Source organism: Bos mutus, chromosome 14, assembly GCF_027580195.1.
Source record: "Bos mutus isolate GX-2022 chromosome 14, NWIPB_WYAK_1.1, whole genome shotgun sequence".
Lineage (NCBI taxonomy): Eukaryota > Metazoa > Chordata > Mammalia > Artiodactyla > Bovidae > Bos > Bos mutus.
In genome coordinates, this window is record NC_091630.1 from 18,558,547 (window position 1) to 18,580,839 (window position 22,293).

The 22,293-nt window shown below is 46.5% G+C and overlaps 1 pseudogene; it reads left to right on the forward strand.

The window, feature by feature from the left end:
• Positions 1-15,614, forward strand: part of LOC102286227 (cytochrome b-c1 complex subunit 7 pseudogene) — an 84,925-nt pseudogene extending 69,311 nt beyond the window's left edge.
• Positions 15,615-22,293: the final 6,679 nt, after the last annotated feature.

Consider the following 22,293-nt stretch of genomic DNA (forward strand, 5'->3'; position numbering starts at 1 on the left):
CATCATTTTCTATAGCTCCATTTAATTTCTATTTTGCATCTCCATTTCATTGCGGTGGCAACATTTAGGGTCACTTGGTTTGGGACTTAATGCCTCCACCTACTTTTCCCTGGTTTTGTGCCTTAGATGGGGCACTCTCCTGGTGTCGAGGCATTGGCAAGTGGGATGTCATTGGATGTTCCCCCTCAGACACCCCATTGCTCTTTTGTCCTCAATGAACAATTCAAGAATTTCAGTGTTTTCTTCTCCTCTTTCTGTGCTGCCCACAGGCATGCAGGTATTGTTCTGCTATTCCTGTGATATTCTGGGGTATCGGAAACGGGGAGGCTGCCTGAGTCCCGCACATCACATCATAGCCACTGCTTCTCTAGGTCTGGCCAGTCCCTTAGGGCTCAGCCAGGGACATGTGACACATGTCCCACCACTGCTCTCACTCTGTCCTTCCACAGTGTAGCTTACTATCTTCCTGGGTCCCAGCCTGTGGTCCAGGCTACAGGGCCTCAGTCGCTGGGACCCACCAATCCCATCCCTAAATTTTTTCCCCTGCAGCTCTCTCTGTTTCTCCTCAATCAAGGAAACATATTTTCTAGTCTGACTGTGGGGAAGCTTTCTCATCATATATTCTCCTCAATATTTCATTTAGTAGTTACTCAATCTGTGTATGTTCACCTATAAGGCCAATTTGATAGTGATAATTATGAAGTTGGTGCAAAACCTAATCACATCAAAAAAAGTTCAGCATCATGACAGGTGAGTATGTAGAGGTGGTTAATAGAGTCGTATCTTATATTCTGATTTTTCTCTTTCACACACTGTTCAATTGTGTGCATTTAAAACTTTGGGAAGAACAGGCTTAAAGTAGACTTATGGTGTATATGCTCAGGCACTCAGTCATGTCTGACTCTTTGTGACCCCATGGACTGTGGACCTCCAGGCTCCTCTGTCCATGGAATTATCCAGGCAAGAGTACTGGAGTGGTTTGCCATTTGCTTCTCCAAGGGATCTTCCTGACCCAGGGATGGAACCCATGTCTCCTGTGTCTCCTACATTGGCAGGTGGATTCTTTACCACTAGCGCCACCTGGGAAGCCCCAGACTTATGGTACTTTTTGTTAAAGACAATACCATAATAAAGATGCTCAATACTACTAATTATCAGAGAAATTCAAATCAAAACTGCAATGAGTATCACCTCACACCTCAAGATGGCCATCATCAAAAAGTCTACAAATAATAAATGCTGGAAAGGATGTGAATACAAGTGCGATATGTGGAATCTAAGAAAATGATACAAATGAACTTGTTTACAAAACAGAAACAGATTCACAGACATAGAAAACAAACTTACAGTTATCAAAAGGGAAAGGCTGGGGAGGGATAAATTAGGAATTTGGGATTAAGGAATACATGTGGGGCTGCCCAGGGGGTGCTGTGGTAAAGAACCTGCCTGCCAATGCAGGAGACATAAGAAAGGCTAGTTCAATCCCTAAGTCAGAAAGATCCCCTGGAGAAGGGCATGGCAACCCACTGCAGTATTCCTGCCTGGAGAATCCCATAGAATGAAGAGCCTGGTGGGCTACAGTCCATATGGTTGCACAGAGTCAGACACAACTGAAGTGACTTAGCATGCCAACAGTACTATGTGTACAATAAATAATAAGTACCCATTGTATATCACAGAGAACCCTACTCATTATTTTGTAATAACTCATAATGGAAAAGTATCTGAATATAGTCTGAATCACCTTGATGTACACCTGAAACGTTGCAAATCAACTATATTTCAATTTTTTAAAAAAAGACCATACTGTACTCCTAACAAGTGGAAAACCAGTACATTTCTTCTCTTTGAAAGTAATTTAACCTAAAGTTTCCTAGTTTTGGTACAAATTAGAACTTTTTCAAGTCACTTATTTGGAGGTTTGCTAGGGCTGCAGATACAATTTTCTGCCACTAGATGTCTCTGAGTCTTAAAGTAGCATAGTCATGAGGTTTTTGTCTATTTATACATACGGATCACCTACCTCCCTGTTACAGAGTTTCATAATCCTCTTATGTAATGCAAGGTTGTCAGCTACAGTTAATCATCAGTTAGGAAACAGGCAGGTGGGGGCCTCAAGGGCTCCATGTCCCCAACACAAGGCCGGAAGTGTTGAGAGATGGGTCTGTTCCTCTGTGACCACACAGAACCCCACAACCCTGAAATGTGTCTCTGTGTTGGGCACTGACAGAGAAATTGGGCAGAGGAAATAAAGAGCAGCTGGGGCATGTGACCAGATGGATGACAAGACCAAATCCTCCTTTTTCCTACAGTTTGAAACCAGCAGAGGAGCTAGTGGGCTGAGTAGCATCTCAGCCCTGTGTGTCTCCCCTGCTTGTAGGCACCTCTTAAAACACTGACACCTGTCACAGCTGAGCCCCCACCCACCCACCCTGGCCCCCAACCAGGGAACCCAAGGGTCAGCAAAAGCCCCAGAATGCTCCCCAAATTCTCTAGGACCTTGTCAGGCCATCTCATCAGTCTACTTTCTGTGGTGTTTACATGGTCGCATCTGTCAGCCTAGACAAGTACCCCCAGCCAGTGAGGACCACTCTTCTTCAACTTTGCAGCCCCTACACCCTGTACCCAGCGCTTCTACACAGTAGGTGTACGCAGAGTATCTCTTGAAACCAAAGTGGGATCATGCAGGTGGGAGAAGACTGATGAAATTATTCTTTACTCATGAGATTTTGAATCTTAATAGCTCAAATCCTCCAAAAACAGAAATAGCCTTTAAAGAATGCACCACCCCGTCCCCACCCCAGAGTTATTGGGAGGCTGGTTTAAGCAGCTTTTTAAAGCCTAGAATTTCAGTGTGAGGGTTAAGAGTGTGAACTCTGGAGTAAGATTGGGGTAATCTCAGCTCCAGTATTTTTAGTTTTGGACCTTGTGGCCAGAGACAAGCAATCTCTAGCTCAGTTTGGGCTTCTGTAAAATGGGAATACTAGTAGCACTCATTTCACAGATTTACTGTAAAGACTCCAGAGGTTAATACTCATAGCACAGTTAGCACAGCTCCTGGTAAACAGCAGCTGCTCAGGGGAGGTTATTAGCTAAGGGCCAAAGCAAGAATGCCTTCAGTTCAAATATCTTCCAGTAACTCGAGCAGGTTACCTAAATTGTCTTAGGCCTTGGTTTCCTCATTTGTAAAGTGGTGATAATAACACTGCTTGCTCCTTAGGGTTGCTGCTGCTGCTGCTGCTAAGTCGCTTCAGTCATGTCCGACTCCTAGCGACCCCATGGACTGCAGCCTACCAGGCTCCTCCATCCATGGGATTTTCTAGGCAAGAGTACTGGAGTGGGGTACCATTGCCTTCTCCGCCCATAGGGTTCAGATCAGATCAGATCAGATCAGTAGCTCAGTTGTGTCCGACTCTTTGCGACCCCATGAATCGCAGCACGCCAGGCCTCCCTTCCATCACCAACTCCCGGAGTTCACTCAGACTCATGTCTATCGAGTCAGTGATGCCATCCAGCCATCTCATTCTCTGTCGTCCCCTTCTCCTCTTGCCCCCAATCCCTCCCAGCATCAGAGTCTTTTCTAATGAGTCAACTCTTCGCATGAGGTGGCCAAAGTACTGGAGTTTCAGCTTTAGCATCATTCCTTCCAAAGAAATCCCAGGGCTGATCTCCTTCACAATGGACTGGTTGGATCTCCTTGCAGTCTAAGGGACTCTCAAGAGTCTTCTCCAACACCACAGTTCAAAAGCAATTCTTCGGCGCTCAGCCTTCTTCACAGTCCAACTCTCACATGCATACATGACCACAGGAAAAACCACAGCCTTGACTAGACGGACCTTTGTTGGCAAAGAAATGTCTCTGCTTTTGAATATGCTATCCATGTTGGCCATAACTTTCCTTCCAAGGAGTAAGCGTCTTTTAATTTCATGGCTGCAGTCACCATCTGTAGTGATTTTGGAGCCCAGAAAAATAAAGTCTGACACTGTTTCCACTGTTTTCCCATCTATTTCCCATGAAGTGGTGGGACCGGATGCCATGATCTTCGTTTTCTGAATGTTGAGCTTTAAGCCCACTTTTTCACTCTCCACTTTCACTTTCATCAAGAGGCTTTTGAGTTCCTCTTCACTTTCTGCCATAAGGGTGGTGTCATCTGCATATCTGAGGTTATTGTTATTTCTCCCGGCAATCTTGATTCCAGCTTGTGTTTCTTCCAGTCCAGCGTTTCTCATGATGTACTCTGCATAGAAGTTAAACAAACAGGGTGACAATATACAGCCTTGATGTACTCCTTTTCCTATTTGGAACCATTCTGTTGTTCCATGTCCAGTTCTAACTCTTGCTTCCTGACCTGCATACAAATTTCTCAAGAGGCAGGTCAGGTGGTCTGGTATTCCCATCTCTTTCAGAATTTTCCACAGTTTATTGTGATCCACACAGTCAAAGGCTTTGGCATAGTCAATAAAGCAGAAATAGATGTTTTTCTGGAACTCTCTTGCTTTCTCCATGATCCAGCCAATGTTGGCCCATAGGGTTAGGGTGGGGAATAAGTGGAACAGGAAGCTACCAGCACACCTTAGCTGTGGTCATCAGTACCCTTCAGCACTTACAGCACTAAGTAAATACCCACGGATAGGTGGTCAGGAGACAGGGAATTGGTCATTGCACTAACACAATACTGGCAACTCCCTACCTTTTCCTCAACTCCTTACTTTTGAATAATTTTGTAAAGTATTTCTATACATATTATTTCATTCAGTTTATAAAAGCCCTTCAGTTCACTTTAACCCACAGTTGGGTGGTGATTCGTGAAACATGTGACTCCAGGCTAGTGCCTCATCAGGTCCACAGGGGAAAGCCAGGATTGGAGACATCTGGGCAGAGAGAAGGAGGGGAGGGGAGAGAAGTCGGAGTGGCTTGTGAGCTTTATCTAAGCCATTGGTTCCTGTCCTTTTCCAGCTGGTGATGTTGTTCATGGTGTTTTTAGTGACGCAACAAAAGCTATGAATACTCACCCCGAAAATTGGACAAGCTTACATTTCATAGATTTTATGCTACCAGAGCTGCTCTAGATCTTTGCTCAAAACCTATGACCCCACCTTTAGTAGGAATTAACATAAATCTTAAGTTAAAGGGTCCAGATATTATAAAGGAAGCTACAAACAAACAATAATGAGATGGAGACTTTCTTAGCAGTCCAGTGGTTAAGACTCTGTGCTTCCAAAACAGGGGATGCACAGGGTTCCCCAATACCTGGTTGCTGAACTAAGATCCTGAGTGCTACATGGTGTGGCAAAAAAAAAAAAAAAGAAACTAAATGGAACTAGCCAGGACCAAGATGGCAGGAATGTGACCTTCAACAGATGCTGAGTCTCATTATACACTTCATTCATTTTACTTCATTAGTAAATAAATGGCACACCTATTAGTGACCAGGACTGACAGTAAAGACCAAAAGGGATAAAAAGAGGATGGCATCCACTGCCTGGAAAGAAGCCTGGTCCCTTTCCCAGTAGACTAATGCACCTGCCTCCCCATCACTAGCCTCATTCCTCCTGCCTTTGTCTTTTTCCAGATGGGCAAGAAGTTGAGCTGTAAACTTAGTTTCTGCTTCTCCTTTCTTTGGCCACCGAATAAAGCTTGTACTGCCTCAATCTTGGTTATTAGCCTACTTAAACCTGAGGCAGAGAGCCTTGGTCAGCCTAGGGCCTGAGCCGGGGCCACAGGATTTAATTCAGAAACATCTACACAGAGTCATAGTGAGATCTGTGACAAGTTATAATTTTGCATCCCCTTCAAATCCATTTTTAACAAATATTTATTTAATATTTATTAGCAGTAGCAGAGAGAAACAAATTTTATATTAATAAACTTACTGCTCCTCTTTGTGCTTGAGTTTAGAATTTACTCGTATACATGCAGTTTTCTGAACTTCTTAAATTCCCTTGAAAGTTAGTGAAATAAATGACTTCTGATGGCCAGCACAACTCTGTGATTTATTCTACCTACTGCAAATGTCTGCTGATTGGTCACCATGCAAAAACACTCAACAGAAAGAACCCCAGTGAGGAATGTTCTGTTTTTTTCTCTGGAGTCTGAGACAAAGGGCGGTTGAAGTTTTTCCAGTCAGGCATCTTTCCGAACCCTCCAGTTCCACTTGACAACACGTGATAGATGAATAACACCTCAGTACCTGCTGACCTACTCACCTCGTTGTCCGTATTTGGGTTCAGGGCCCAGGTTAAGACATGTGGACCAGACAGCCTGTGTTTAAACACCAAGAAGGTCGTTAGTAGATCTTTGTAGGCACGAATACCTCGCCCATCACCTGAAGTTCATTGTGATGGGAAAATGAAGAGAGGTCAGGAGACTTGAGACTCTGAAAGCCAAAGAGCGAGAAACAATTAGGCGTCCACGGAAGCTCTGAGAGGGACACTTAAGTCAAGTGAGGCTCCCTGCGCCTCCATGATTGTCTGCAAAGCTGACATCCTTGACGGGTCTGAGTGGCTCCCACCTGCCAGCCCGGCCCCTGACTCTGGTTCTGAGTACTGGGTCCGGTCACAGGCCCTTTAAGGCCAAAGTGGGAGAGGCCAAGGGGATTGTGAAGTACAGTATTCTCACCTCAGCTCTATTGGGGTGGCAGTGTCAGGGGCACCGGAAGTAACTCTTAGACTTCCGGCCGGCCAGACTCCATTTCCGGCCTGCAGAGGCGGGCCCTGGGTGGGCCAGCTGGCAGAGCAGGGGGCTTTTCGCGTTAGTTTTCAGAGCCAGGAATCCACGGGTCTAATGTCATGAAGATTTGGTTCATCCCCAAAACACAGGGTGGTGCTTGTCAGCAAGTCTGCACCACAGAGGACGCTTTGTGTAGGCGACTGGCTCAACTGAGGGCCAGGGCCTCTCTGGCGGCTTTTGCTGATGCTGTGCAACTCCGTGCTGGGAGCCAGCGGGCAGGAAAGGCCGGCTTCCAGGCTGCTCCCCCGTCCCACCCCCGCTAACCCCGGGCTGGGTTGGCAGCAGCAGTTTAGCAGTGCGTACTGGAAGGGCATCATGCCTCAGAGGACAATGTGGTGTTCTGCAGAGGTGGTTCTCCAAGCGGGGTCCTCCTGGCAGAGGTAGCTGCAGCGACTGGGAACTTGTAAGAAATGCACAGTCACAGGCCTCGGTCGCTTTGGGGGCGGGGCTGGTGGCCTAAACCCTCCAGGGGATTGTGCTATGTACTCAAGTTTGAGGATCACTGCGTCACGCGCTAACCTGCCTTCTCACACCCACTGTGGGGGCTTGGGGGAGGGCGGGGTGCAGCTCCTGAGCAGACAAGGGTCCAGCCAACCATTCAGGCTTGGGTATCAGCACGGGGAAGCCAGGCCGGAGGCTTCTCTGTGACCTCCTGCACTGCCCACAGCAGCCGCAGGTAGGCCTCAGGAGTGAAGGTTTTGATCCCCGGGAGAGGTCTGGTCCCTGGCTCCTGAGCGGGGCTGAGGGGGCCAGGTGACCCCACACTCAGCCTTCGCCTTTGGGGGCACCAGGGTTCTGTACACATGAGTGAGGTGCTTCAGAGCAGGAGGCCAGGGTTATAAAATGTCGGAAACCAAGGTTGCTACCCCCATCCCTTCTAATGACCTACTTGGTGGTGGTGGTGGTGGTTTAGTCGCTAAGTTGTGTTCGATTCCTGCAACCCCATGGACTGTAGCCCGCCATGCTCTTCTGTCCTTAAGATTTCCCAGGCAAGAATACTGGAGTGGGTTGCCATTTCCTCCTCCAGGGGATCTTCCAACCCAGTGACCAAACCCTTCTCTCCTGTATTTCAGGACTTTTTACAGCTGAGCCACCAGGCAAAAGGCATGGGGAGGTATCTTGCCATTTTGTGTGGGATTCAGGTTCCTTGTTGAAGACCAGGCTGTGCCTAAACATAGAGGCAGCCCATGCTTTCTCCTCCGTGCCAGGGGAATAGCACCCGTGGCAAAGCGGGCTCTGTTAGCTCACGTTTCTACCTTGCAGAGAGAGGCTCAGCATGCAGAGGCATCTCTGGGGCTACCCCAGCCCAGGGATCTCAGTCCTGGGAGCCTGGAGCCTGCAGAGAGACAGGAGGGGCCTTGAAGTGGCCTCCTGAGAGCCCACCTCATCCTTCTGCTGGCATTGCCTGCACTTGAGAAGTGAGGGCACAGGAATCAAGAGAGGACAAAATGCAGATTCTTTGAGCAGTCTATTTCATTTTGACCCTCTATTACTGGAACACACATTCCTTAGTGTACAGAATTCAACAAATTTGTGGGAGAGTCCAAAATAAAAGCACAACCAATCAATACACAACTCCCCACATAAAGCTCTACAGCTCACCAATTTTCACTTTTAAATATCTACTTGGCCAGGGCACAATGCTGCCTTTGCACTGTGGCGTAGTGTGCAAACCCTGGAGTCAGACTTCCTGCGTTTATAGCCCAGCTCTCCCACTTACCTGCTGGCTGCCTTAAGCAGCTTACTTAGCCTTTCTATTTTCAGTTTCTCCCTCTGCAAAATGGGAATATTTATAACAATAGCTACTTGTAAGGAGCATTATAACAATTAAATGAGTTAATATACACACAATGTTTAGCACAGTAGTTGGCATATAGTTATATGTGTGCTATATGAATGTTAAGTAAGATTTCAAAGAAAGCTCTGGTGGCTTTGTGACTAAACTGCTTGGCTTGGCTGAACTACATTTCCCAGAATTCCCTTCCCTGTATATTTTGGTTGGGGTTGGCCAAAAGAGAGATAGGAGTGATTTGAAGGGTGGAAGTGAAGTGGCCACCAATTTGTAACTCAGTGTGTGCACTCATCTGATGAGTGGGATTCCCTGGTGCTCAGAGGGTAAAGCGTCTGCTTGCAATGTGGGAGACCTGAGTTCAATCCGTGGGTCGGGAAGATCCCCTGGAGAAGGAAATGGCAACCCACTCCAGTATTCTCGCCTGGAGAATCCCATGGATGAAGGAGCCTGGTGGGCTACAGTCCACGGGGTCACAAAGAATCGGACATGACTGAGCGGCTTAACTTTCACTTTCATCTAATCAGCAGCTCCCGCTCCACTTTTAGCCTCTCTAGCTCCTGGGGGCCAGGTGTGTGTTTGGCAGACACCCACATCACAGCAAAGGGTCAAGGTGACAAAAACAGGCACCGGTGTCACTCTGTCCTGCCTGTGGGGCTTAACTCGTGCTGTGGTTCCACCTTGTCCCTGCTCTTCCCGCTTCACCCCCATCTTCCCTTCCCAACTGCCTGCCCGCAGGACTTCAGGCTGATTCATGAGTTCCAGAAACAGTGAACATGGAAAATAAGAGTGGAAAGTCATCAAATAGCAGAAAATAATTTTCTCAAGCTGAAGGGCATAGATGTTCAGAGTAAAATATTTATAATATTAATATTTATTTGTATGTATGCAAATATACATATATATATATACAAATGTATAATAAATATTATATTTGTAATAAGAAATATTTAATGTATAATATACAAGCATATTTATAATATACAAGTAATATACAATTGAAAAGAAAGTACCAAAAATAAGAGAAAAGAAATAAAAGAAAAGAAAGGAAAAAAATAACAATTCAGAGAAAGCAGATCTCAATAGCAACAAACATCTGAAAAGATGCCCAAAACTCACCAGGGATATGCAGATTAAAGTAATTTTATATCCACCACACTTGAAAAAATGAAAATAGCTGGAACACCTTTGATGACAGTGATGCAGAAAAATTGGGCTTCCCTCATAGCTCAGTCAGTGAAGAATCTCCTTGAAATGCAGGAGACCCGGGTTCAATTCCTGGGTCAGGAAGATCCACTGGAAAAGGAAATGACAACCTACTCCAGTATTCTTCCCTGGAGAATCCCATGGACAGAGGAGGCTGGTGGGCTACTGTTCACGGGGTGACAAGAGTCAGACACGACTGGGTGACTGAACCATGCAGAGCAAAAGGAACTCTCTTGCATTGTTTGTGGAATGGCGAATGGTTATAGGCATTTTGGAAAGCAACCTGACAACATCCATTACAATTAAAAAAAAAAAAATCAAAGCTTTGACTCAGCAATTTCATTCCTGTGAATCTACCCTATAGAAGCTAAAGCACCCTAGGCTAATGTCCAAGGATGTTTATAGCCACATTATTTGTAATAGAAAAAACCTTGGGAGGCTTGGAGGTGAGAATGGATGAAGCAGAACAAATCCTGGGACATCACTGCTTCACAGGTCAGCCCCTGGGAGCTTGCACCTACCCTTCCTCTAGGCTGCACCCACATCTCTCCATTCCTCTATTCCGCCCCCACAGGACAGAGAGGCACAGGTAACTAACTTCTCCAGTTTGTCCCTGTGGCCAGAGGTGGAGGCCTCGCTGCTGCCCTGATCCCTTTCCTTTGTTGGTGTGACAGGAAGGAATGCATAATCTTGCATATGTCTCTCTGACCAGGGCAAGGCCGCTTTCCTTCTACTAAAGCACTTAACTTCTCTTAAGGCAAGACGTAGCCCCTTTTCCTCTTTGAGGTTTTCTCTCCACTGACTCCACATTCTCAGCCATGGTTCCCAATGGTGGTGCAGCAATACAGCCAGTAAGTATCCATGCAATAGGTCCACATGGTCCTCAGTATGCACCCAACCTATGTCTGTATCCACACACCCACCTGTCCGTCAGAGCTCCCTCAAGTTGGGCTAGGTTGCCTCAACCTGTATCTTTCAAGAACTTGGAAGCTCCGTGGAGGCCAGAACCCTGCCATGGGCACCATCTTGTCATCAGGGTCCAGGTTGGTGTCTGCTGGGGGAGATTTCGATGGATGCAAACCTTTAACACCTGTTCCTGCCCATCCCCTAACGGGGTAGCTTTTGTGATGCAGAACCAAGAGAGAGAGGACAAGCTGGAAGAAAAGGACACAGGTCTTAGCAGAGTGGCTGAGTCAATTTATAGAACAAAGAGATGCAAAGTAAGAAGCAGAAAAAGAAGAAAAAAGCCACCTGTGCTTGAGTCTTGTTTCAGATGCTGGAGATTCTGGAGGAAGTGTGGGACCATGAGAGCCAGGGAACAGAGGAGCTCAGAGACACATTTGTTATTGTTTTTAGTCACTAAATCATGTCCGACTCTTCTACAACCCCATGGACTGTAGCTTGCCAGGCTCCTCTGTCCATGGGGATTTTCCAAGCAAGATTACTAGAGTGGGTTGCCATGCCCTCCTCCAGGGGATCATCCCAACCCAGGATTGCTATGGATTATTCCCTGAGTGTTCCTGAGCCACCCAAGTAAGATCAGAATTTCTTTAAATTACTGTCACAGTCAGAGGATGCTTTTTTGAATGAAACTCCATGTAGGACCAAAACATAAACCTCAGGTGGAGTATTGGACTAACAAGGAGTCAGAAACAAGATTGCCTCCAGGGAGTTTAATGATGAAGCAAGATTGTAATGGCTGCCTACAAACTAGACAGAATCACCCTGAAGGAGAATGACTTGGTTTCAGCTGGGAAGCTAGGAACGAGCTGCCTGAAGGCATTCACACATCCAAGTGAAAAATGTGCAAAATCCGAGCAAGCCCAGTGATGTAAGTGTCTGCAGGTGGGTGCCTTGGCCCACACAGCGAGTTCCCCATCTGTCTGCAGGGGCTGCAGAGCCTGGGAACATCTGCAGTGAGGATCACTAGCTCTCTATCATCTCGGAGCCCATGTCTAGCAGGCAGCTTCCTGGTTTGTAATCTAATTTTCCATGTGCTTGCATCTTCAAGCCTCAAGGGAGAGAAGGTGCCAGCGAGTGCTCACCTGCACCTGATCTGCTTGATAGCTCTTCTTTTCACCCACTTACTTGTGTTTTTTGTGTGGCAGATACCTGGCATCCACTCAGCCTGGGGTAACTGACAATTGAATTTCTTAACCTGCACATCAGGGGCCAGACTTGGGATATGGGACCAGGCCATGGAGCTGCCACATGCCAGGGACCCATCTGAGGGCCAGTGGCCCTCCCAAGGTAAATCCTTCCTGCCCTAAAAAATCTTCCCACAAGGTCTTCTTTGTGTGCAGTCAAAATGAATACAAAGACAATTTGTATTCTAGTACAGCCCAGAGCTGGGTGTAAGTTCTAGATTGCTGGTTTCACGAGCTTCAGGAAGTTTTTAAATCTCCCAAGCCTTAGTTTCCTTTTCTGAAAAGAGGATAACAATAGTACCTATCAAACGTTACTGAGAAGAGCAAAGGAGATGATGGGCACAAGTAGCTTAGCATAGCACTTGACACATGGTTAGCACTCAGTATCAAGTGATTATTACTTAACCCATTGAGCCTGAGTCTGTATTGTTTAGAACAATAACAGAACAACTTAAACCTTCTATGAAAGATATTTGTTTCACATAGTATCACATCTAGAGGGAGGACAGCTCCAGGTTTGATGCAGTATGGCTTACCAGCATCATTAAGGACTCAGGTTCTGTTTGTCTTATCATCATCTTGTTGCCTCATGGTTACAAGATGGCTGCCATGGTGCTAACAACAGTGATACAGCAGGAAGAAAGGATATGAGCAAAAAGATATGAGCCTTTGCTTTTTTATTCAAGGAGAAATTTTATTCAAGGATAATCAGAACAGATCAAATGCTGGATGTAGCCCTGGAGCAAAGTCTTGGAAGCCCCTTCAATGCCAGAAGTAACCTTGTAGATGCTGGATTATGAAGAGACGCAAGGGAAGAGAAGACCAGGGGAACAGTATTTACCACCTGGTACAGAAGTATTTCACTAGTTTAATAACTAGTGCCACCATTCTGACATATCCTATTAAACATCTGTTCTGCTGTGTCTTATTGACCAGACTGGGCTGTACACCCACTCCTAGGCCAATCACTGCACAAGGAACCAAGCTGCCACACCTGATTTGAACTAATCATGATTCATTCCCAGGGATAAGAGAAATGTCCACCTGCTAACTGAGTACAGTTGCGTCTGTTAGAAGGCACTTATTCAGTTGTTCATCTGACAAACACTTACTGAGCCCTGCATGCTGGGCACAGCATGAAGGATGGTGGAGGTGTGGCACAGGGAACATGAATGGTGGGTAAGTACCTACCACAGTTTTGTTTTGTTTTTAATTTATTCTTGTTCAAAGGGTAGCTGGCATATCATATTTATAAGTTTCAGGCATACAATACAGTGATTGTAACCAACTTTTAAAGGTTATATTCCATTTATAATTATTATAAAATATTTTCTATTTCCCGGTATTGTATAATATGGTTTTGTGTTTTATTGTAGTTGATTTACAATGTTTCAGGTATACAGTGAAGTGACTCAGTTATGTTTATTTATTCTCTTTCAGATTCTTTCACATTATAGGTTCTTACAAAATATGAATAGTTCCCTGTGCTACAAGTAGGTCCTTATTGTTTATGTACAGTAGTGCATACCTGTTAATCCCAAATTTCCAATTTATCCCTCCCCTCGCTTGTTTTGTTTTTTCAATCAACCAAAATCCATAGTTCACATTGGAATTTATTCTTTGTGTTGTACATTCTGTGGGTTTTGACAAATGCATAATGATGTATATTCACCAGTATAACATCAGACAGAGTATATTAGCTCTATCCATTCATCCTTCACTCCTCCATAACCCCTGACTTGTTATCATCTCCAGAGTTTTGCCTTTTCCAGAATGTCCTATAGTTGGAATCATGCAGCACGTATGCAGTCTTTTCAGATTGGCTTTCACTTAGCAAAACGCATTTAAGTTCCATGTCTTTTTGTGGCTTGATAGCTCATTTCTTTTTACTATTAAGTCATCTGGCTACGTGATAGGTGATCCATTCACCTTTTGCAGGACATTGCCACAATTTTTTTAACCTGTAAAATGGTGACAATCATATTAATGTCTACCTCATGGAGTTATTATTCGGATTAAACAGGAGGATATTGGTGCTTAACAAACGGTTTCTCAAACAAGATATTCAGCTAAAGACACCATCATTTGCCCCACAGGCTTGCCCTTTGGTGGTTCCGTTACTTGCTTTTAGGCAGAATAACACTTAAATCATCTCAGGCCAGTGAGAATTCAGCCTAACACTCCTGGCTTCCCAGGCAGGAGACGCCACCACCTCCCCAACTAGCCCATTCTGTGTCTCCAGCCTCCACTGAGAACACAGGTTTTTATGTGGACAGTGTTGCTGGAAACGTGAACTGATTGCTTTTCTTTACTTTCCTGGGGAAACTTTATTTTTAAACAAATTGTTCCTTTCAGAACAAGGCTTGGATCTTACTGTTTAGTCATTTTATCCCAAGGTGGATACAACAGTTTACCTCAACTCGCCCCAGGATTTGTGGGTGCTCACCACAGCGCCTGCAGCCGGCCTGACTCATTAGCTGGCATTATTCATCCCTCCTTCTGGAACATTGTCAGTGGCACCAATGCCCAGTGACTGCACGGACCCTCTGCTCTGTAGGAAGAATAGGATTAAATAAGAACCCTTCTGTGAGCCATCCTTTAGTCATCTGGTCTCATCCAGACTTGCCTCTCTGTCACTGAGTCAAAATAGAGCATTTCTGATTCAATCCACTTCCCAGGGAGGGAGATTCTATTTGATCCCCAAATAAAACTCATGATTCTGTTAAAAGCCAGCTCTGCTTTGTGAATCATGTTTCTAGAAGCCCTGAGCTTGGTTGTAAGCATTGTTATCAGCCTGACTTGGGAAGACAGCCTGGGGTCCAGGCCCAAGTGTTCAAGACGTCCTGTGGGTGGTTTTTGTGTGTGACCAGATGCAGACTCCCCCTCCTCTTCCTAGGCTCCCCAAGTCTGGAGGAAGGGGAGGGGCTGGCCTGGAGCTGCTGTGGTTGCTCAGGCCCAGAAACATTCTTTGCATCCTGCCTACTCCGCCCTCTCCCACTGCCCTGATCCAGACCACTGGTCCAAGCTGCCTAGATAGTCTCCATGTCAAACGGGCTGTCCTACAATTACCCTAGACAAAGGGAGGCCCATGGGGGAGGGTCTGGTCATGGAACAGAGACCAAACTGCCAGTCAGCAGAGTCTGAGCCCCAGGCACAATTCTCTGTGGCTGAAAGGAGAATGCAGACAGATTCCTCTTCTCTGGTTCTGCACTGGACCAGAGAAGATTCCTTCTCTTCTCTGGTTCTGCACTGGCCTCTGGAAATTTCCCCTTTCGCCTATAGAGCATGTTCTTTAATCATGCCATGTGGATGTTGGAATTCATTCCAACCCCTGGTGCAGCACAGATTCAATAAACTGGGCTTAACGCTAGATGATACAATATATGAGGATGACGATGTAAAAGAAGCCATAAGAAGGCTTCCTGAGAACCTTTGTAACTACAGAGTGTTTCTCATTAAGAGAGCACTGGACCTGGGCATGAGGCAGCAGATCCTGCCTAAAGAGCGGTGGACAGAGTATGAGGAGGATAAATTCTACTTGAACTATATCTGAAAGAGGTTATTCAGGAAAGAAAAGAGAGAGAAGAATGGGCAAAGAAATAATTTAGTAGTCTAAATCTGTGGATACAGCTGTTCTCAAGTATTTTTATGAAGTTGGTTAAACCTGAAATGTACAATGTAGAACTATTTGGGCTGTAAATGTATTACTTTAAATAAATATTTTAATTATTGCTGGAAAAAAAGTGGGGCCCAAGGGGCCCACCTGGTTTGGCACTGTCTGAGCTTGGCAGAACAATACACAGGTTGTGCTCCAGGACAGGGACCGCAGCCCCTGCACTTTCCTTTTTTTTTTTTTTTTTTCAGAGACTCTGAGTGGGGTCAGAATAGCACCCAGTGAGCATGTGACAATGCAGGCTTCTGCAATCCTGAGAATGGTCTGGACGACAGAGAAAGGCTTCTTGGAAGTGCACACTGATGCTGATAGCAGCCAGGAACCCCTCAGTGGGGTGAGCACAGCCCTACTCCTAGAGGAGGGGGAGCCCCCGTTTCAGCCAGCTCAGCACCCAGCAACCTGGAGTTCGCACCTGGTCACTCAGCAGAAAACCCTGTCTCTTTTCACATAATGCTGTTACCCAGTGGGCTTGAAGGCAGGTCTTATTAACCTGACTTTCAGACTGGGTAGCTGAGGCACAGATGCTTAGTCACTTGGCAGGTATATGCATAAGGCTGGAATGTAAACCTAAAGTTACCTGACTATAGAGCCTTATGCCTCCCCATCCCCCTTTTTTCACCTGCTGAGCTGCTTTACAAAACCAGTGTGATTGGCTAACTATGAAGGATGATCAACAGCTCTTCAGGATTAAAAAAAAAGTCAAAAGTCAAAATGCATTCTCTTCAGAAGTCAAGAGGACAGGCCCTCTGATACAAGAAAATGAATGAGTGAGTGAATGAGTAAGTGAGTGGCTGAATGAGTGAATGTATTCCCTTTATTATAAATAGAACCATCTTCCACAGCCTCCTTGCATACTCTGTCCTCTCTCACACCCAGATACGCAGCTCAGGAGGAAGTTCTGGCAGTCCCCTTCCTGAGGTACGGGCCAGCCCCTCCCTTCCTTGGGCAGAACTGGGTGAGCCCTGAAGAGGGAGTTGGAAACCTGGGTTCTGATCCCAGGACAAGTTCCAGAGACTTTCAGAGCTTCCGGTGCCTCTGCTCTAAGATGGGACAGGAAGTACCCCCCCTACCCACACCCCCAGAGGTGATATGAGTCTGGGTTGAGGTGAAGTGCCTGAAAGCTGCTTGCCAAGCATGAGGTGTGGCCTCAGGGGAGTGGGGGGAGGACAGCTTTGAAACAATGGTGGTTCTACAGCTCTTCTCAGCCAGCGACCCTGCTCTGTGCCAGGGCTGGACACCCAGTCCTTATCCTCCAAGCATAGGGGCACTCTATAGTTTGACCCACGTGTACCTTTGTCTCACTTTCTCCCTCTCTTCCTATTCTGATCCTGCTAAATTACTCCTATGCAGTTAGGAATTTTATAGATCATTCAGAAATGCAAAAATGGAAGTTTTTTTCCTATAACTGAACTTAACTTTGCTTGTATCTTCATTTGGGGGCCCAGAGAGAAATTCATAACCTGAATGATTTCTTGCTTTCCCTCAGCTGGTACAGATTTGTCTTCTTTCTCAGAGATGGGAAAACTGCTCTCCCATCATCAAACTCCTCTTCCCCCATTTGCCTTACTCTGTGGTTGATGGCAGAGGCTGGCAAACTTTTTCATTTATTAAATGTTGTTGGTTCTGTGGAACATTCTGTCTCTGTGGTGACAACTCAACTCTGCCACTGCAGCAGGAAAACACCTGTTCAATATGTGGAGGAAAGGGTGTGGCTGTGCATGAATAAAGCTTTATTCACAAAAACGTGCGACAGGCCCTGTTTGCTGATCCTGGATTCATAGTATAAACTCTGTGATCTCAGTCTTGGCGACTTTAGCTTTTGATACTCAGAGCCAGGCTTTTAAAACCCACAAGAGCCTTTTCTCTCTGAGCCCTGGTTCTTGCATTAGGAAGTCACAGCTTTTAAGGTCATTACTTCTCTGCCTGCTATTTAGGAAAGTCTCCTGAAAGGTCAGAAGCCAGGAACTTGACAATCTGTTCTTTAAGGTTCTACCCTTTCTCCCCTGAAATCTGCTACCTGAGTGGTAGCAGGGGGGACCCTGGAATAATGCATAGGAGAAAGAAAATTCTTGTTATCTCAAACTTTATCTCATGATAGCATGCGTGTTTGTGCTAAGTCGCTTCAGTCATGTCCAACTCTATAACTCTATGGACTGTAGCCTGCTAGGCTCTTCTGTCCCTGGGATTCTCCAGGCAAGAACACTGGAGTGGGTTTCCATGCCCTCCTCCATGAGGATCTTCCTGACCCAGGGATTGAACCAGCATCTCTTACATCTCCTGCACTAGTAGGCGGATTCTTTCCCACTAGCGCCACCTGGGAAGTCCATCTCATGATAGCAGTGGTTTGCAAAGTGTGGTCCCAGGCCAGCAGCACCAGCATGGTTAGAATGGCAAATTCTTGCACCCTAACATACATCTATGGAATCAGAAACTGCGTGGGGCAGGTACTCCACGCTTTCCCAGCCCCTGCTGGTGGTACTGCTGCACGCCAAGGTTCAGGAGCCCTGCACTGCAGTGGTGCCTCCTGGACCTTGTTTTTTCATCATATTTTTGCTCCTATTTCCTCCTCCTGCATGCTGCTCATGGGTCTCTGCCACCCTCCTCTGAGCCATTCCACCTCTAAAATTTGTTTGAATGTGGTCTAGTTCCTTGTGACATGTCCCAAAGTAACTTCATTGTCGTTAACTTCTTTAACTTTTTGCATGTTAATGTGTTGCCTCTGTAAGGGACCAAAAAGCATTTTATAAATAAGAATTGGGTTTTAAATATCTTTTGGGCTTCCCAGGTGGCTCAGTGGTGAAGAATCTGCCTGCAGTGCAGGAGATCCGGGTTCAATCCCTGGGTCAGGAAGATCCCCTGGAGACAGGAATGGCAACCCACTCAAGTATTCTTGCCTGGGAAATCCCATGGACACAGGAACCTGATGGGCTACAGGACACAAGTTAGTGACTAAACATCTTTGCAGCTCTTCACATCCCCTAGAGAACTTCCTGTCGCTGGACAGTTTCCTGGAAGGGATTCTGAGAATGGAACTTAAAGTCTGTGGCATTTGGAGGCAGTGGCCTGAGGGGAGTCTTGTAAGCGATTAGGGGAAGCTGGGAGTAGAGAAGGGAAAATGCTGTTCAAGGCTGTGGCTCCCGTCTATGCAAGCCTTGATTTTGAGGACCGTGAACCACACCCGATTTGAGGCAAGGGGTTTGCATCCTGTACTCCCTGTCAGGCAGTCATGGGCTATGGGCGTGGTTTCCTGGATGGGGGTAGGGGGCACCTAATGGCCAAGACCACTTCAGAGATGGTGGCAGCTACGAGCCATCTGCAGCCACCGCGCGTGGCAGCTGAGGGGTGAGTGCCCTGACCCGGGCAAGGGGATGTGAGCAGGGATTGCACACTGTCCCTGTATACAGTGGTGATGAGTGTGGACTCTGGGGTGTGGAAGGGGGAAACAGACCATCTGGAACCACTGAGAAGCAGGAGGAAAAGTTGCCCCCAAGCACCACAACCTTCCTTGAATAAGTGCAATTTTTGTGTTTCATCTCACGGATGAGTCATCTCCCACTTTCGTCCCCTCAGCCTCCCCGAAGTCCAAGTCAACCCAAGGCGTCTCCAGATGGCTCACCCACGACGAGGTCCTCTTTGATTGTTCTGGGAGGATTAATTAGTCACCACCGCGAGTATGAAGACCCAATCCAGAGGCAACGTGGCAGAAAACCAGAGAGGGAGGGAGATCCTTGCCTGAGGATGAGGCGAGCACAGAAGGGCCCGAGAAGCACACAGATGGCGTGTCATTCAAGAGCTCTTCTGAGAAACGCCAGCGTAGGTTGGCCCAGGCGTGTTAAACAGAGCAGCTCAATGACTCACGGTCCTGGCTGCCCACCAGAAGCACCTGAGGGTCTTAAAATGCTGATACCCGGGCCCCGCCCTTGAGGTTTGGGTGTGAGTGGTGCCTCAGAGCCGGGGTTGGGGGGCAGGTCAGCATTTCTCTTTTTTAAAGCTCCCTGGATGATTCCAATGTACATTTAAGAGTTGAAGAGCACTGCTGTAAGGCTTGCAGTTTATTTGAATTTGCAGTCAAGGTTTATCACTTTCTCCCCAAGTATTTATCTAGCTGCCCAGTCCTGTGTTTGGCACCACAGAGAAACCAAAGAATTGTGAAACTGGAGGGGGCCATGGACCTGGGGCGGCAGAAGGTACGGGCTCCAGCTCCAACTCTGCCACTTCCCAGCTGGATGACTTTGGGGAAGGCACTTGGTCATTTGGTTCTCAGGTTCCTCACCTCTGGAAAACTGGGATAAGGGTTCAAAGACCTGAAAAGGAGAAAACCAAGGGTTAATGCCTTCTTCAGCTCCTAAACCAAAGCAGAATTCACAATAAGAACTGTTAACCCTTTCCAGAACTCACTGAATGAAACGTCACAGAATTCTCCTTCCTGTTGGAGCAGTAAGAATCTACCAGGTGACATGGGTTTCCAGAGCTTCTCCCGGCCCTCCAGTGATTCTGCCGCTGCTCACCGAGTCCACTCCAAGGAGCTCCATGGCCTTGACTCTGATTCCTTCCTATGCGCTCTGATCATGTTGTTAGGCTCTTCTCATATACCTTCCGCCTCCCCAACCCTTAAGCTTCAAGGCACATCCCTTCTCCTCTAAATCGTCTCTGGGAATTAATTCTCCTACTCTCCCACCTCTGAATCCCTTTCCATCAGCAGAGATAATGAGCACTTCATTGTTCCTTCATTCCCCCGGCCTTGTTTTCCCCACAACATTGGGACTCTGCAAGGGTCTGCAGAGCATGTGTCTAATCTTTCTATTACACTCTCCACCACTTACATGTGCCAGGCATGGCTAGGTCCAACTCTTTGTGACCCCATGAACTGTAGCCCACCAGGCTCCTCTGTCCACGGACTTTCCCAGGCAAGAATACTGGAGTGGGCTGCCATTCCCTTCTCCAGGGGTTTCTCCCGACCGAGGGATCAAACCCAGGTCTCCTGCATTGCAGGCAGATTTGTTACTGTTTGAGTGACCAGGGATCCCCTAGGTGCTTCACTTACATCATTTCTAATCTTCAGAGCAACCTGGAGAGTAAGTGCTGTTACTCAGATGAAGAACTGAGGCTCCAAAAGGCGGCATAACTTCTCTGAGGTCCTGGTGTAGGAGTCAGGGTTCAACCCTAGACTTGCTCAGCTCTCAGGCCTGTCTGTTGCCACCTCTCTACATTGTCTGTGTAGTAGAACGTTGGTCAAATGGTGGATTTAAATATCCATGAGTAAATCCAAGTAACACATGTATAAATGACACCTTAAGGGACAAGCGGGGAAATCCTTTTGGACTCATCTTCTCTGAACAGAAATTGACATATCTGCCCAATGCAGCCTGAACATCTGCTCGATGTGGTTAATGTGTGAATTCAGTTTGATGGACTACGTCCAAGCTGACATATAGATTATAAATTCTTCAGAGGAGTGGCATTATGAAACAGAAAGAGAGCAGGAAGGACTAAGGTCAAAGGTCCCAAGTTCTAATCCTATCACCTTCGCTGTTGATTTGCTGTGTGACCTTGAGCAATCACACAGCCTCTCTGGCCTTCCATTATTCTGTACATAACAGGAAAGAGTGAGATGCCCTTAGTGGTTTCCAGGCCTGGTTTTGAGAGGCAGAACCCTCGTGGTTCAAGTGTTTTGACTGCAGTGAAAAGACAAGACTCATCCTTAGGTACCCCCATGTCCCCTTCCAGAAAATGTCAGAGGTAATGCCTGGGGACTTGTTTGAAATGCACTGGGCTGGAAGATGTTCCCTCAGCACCCCTGCTCTAAGTCCTCTGGTCCTGTCTCTTGTTTATCCCAGACAAGCTCTCCAAGCAGTACTTTCTGCACTAGGGGCTTACTGAAGGCTTTTACATGATGAGTGGGAATTGTTCCTGGATCTTGTCCACCAGGCACATCTCCCTAAGTGCATTGCTACTTCCTCCTCCCTGACTTTCTTTGCATCTTATCATTGATTAGTTCTACTTGGCAAGTTTGTCCTAATTTCCAAACCTCTTTTCCCAGCTCTTCTTTCCTTATAGGATGAGCTGGACTTGAGGGCAATGAAGCACATGGCCACTGGGGATTCTAGAAAAGAGAGGACTTCCCAAAGTATGCATTTTTGTGATTTCCACAACTCTTCTCTACCAGAGCCCTTGGGCTGTCTCACTCAGCCCTGAGCTAGGAAAGTGATGTCTACTCCATCAGATAGGCTTGCTCCAGACTCCATTAAAGGAGGATGAGACAGAGTGTTTCCTAATCGATGATGCTTATTAAAATTTTATACCTAGCAAGTTGTTACTGGGCTTAGATCAAAATGAGGAGGTTATGGCTACAGGGAAAGAAGAGAGTTGTCTTCAACTCTTCCATGTTAGTTCAGGTCTTCTGAGACACAGATACCATAATGGGATTAGATGTGCCAGAGAGAGATTGAGAGATTGAGGTAAATACTGCAAAGGATAAAGTGGAGGAATCAGGAGTAGGCAGGGGGAGGCTTTGGTTCACAATTCAGGTCTGACACCTGTGCAAGGAGAGTGGGAAGGAGGAGCCCCAGAGAGGAATAACTTCTGACTGTGGTGCAGCTTGAGAAATCGTAGCTGGACAGTGCAGAGTCTCCAAGCAAAGGGTGCCCATTGGAAGATTCCCATGTTGGGCAGGAATGCCCAGCTCCAGAATCTCTGCAGTGCTCATGCATTAGCTGGAAGTAGCTCCAGGAAACACGGCCTTGGTGTGA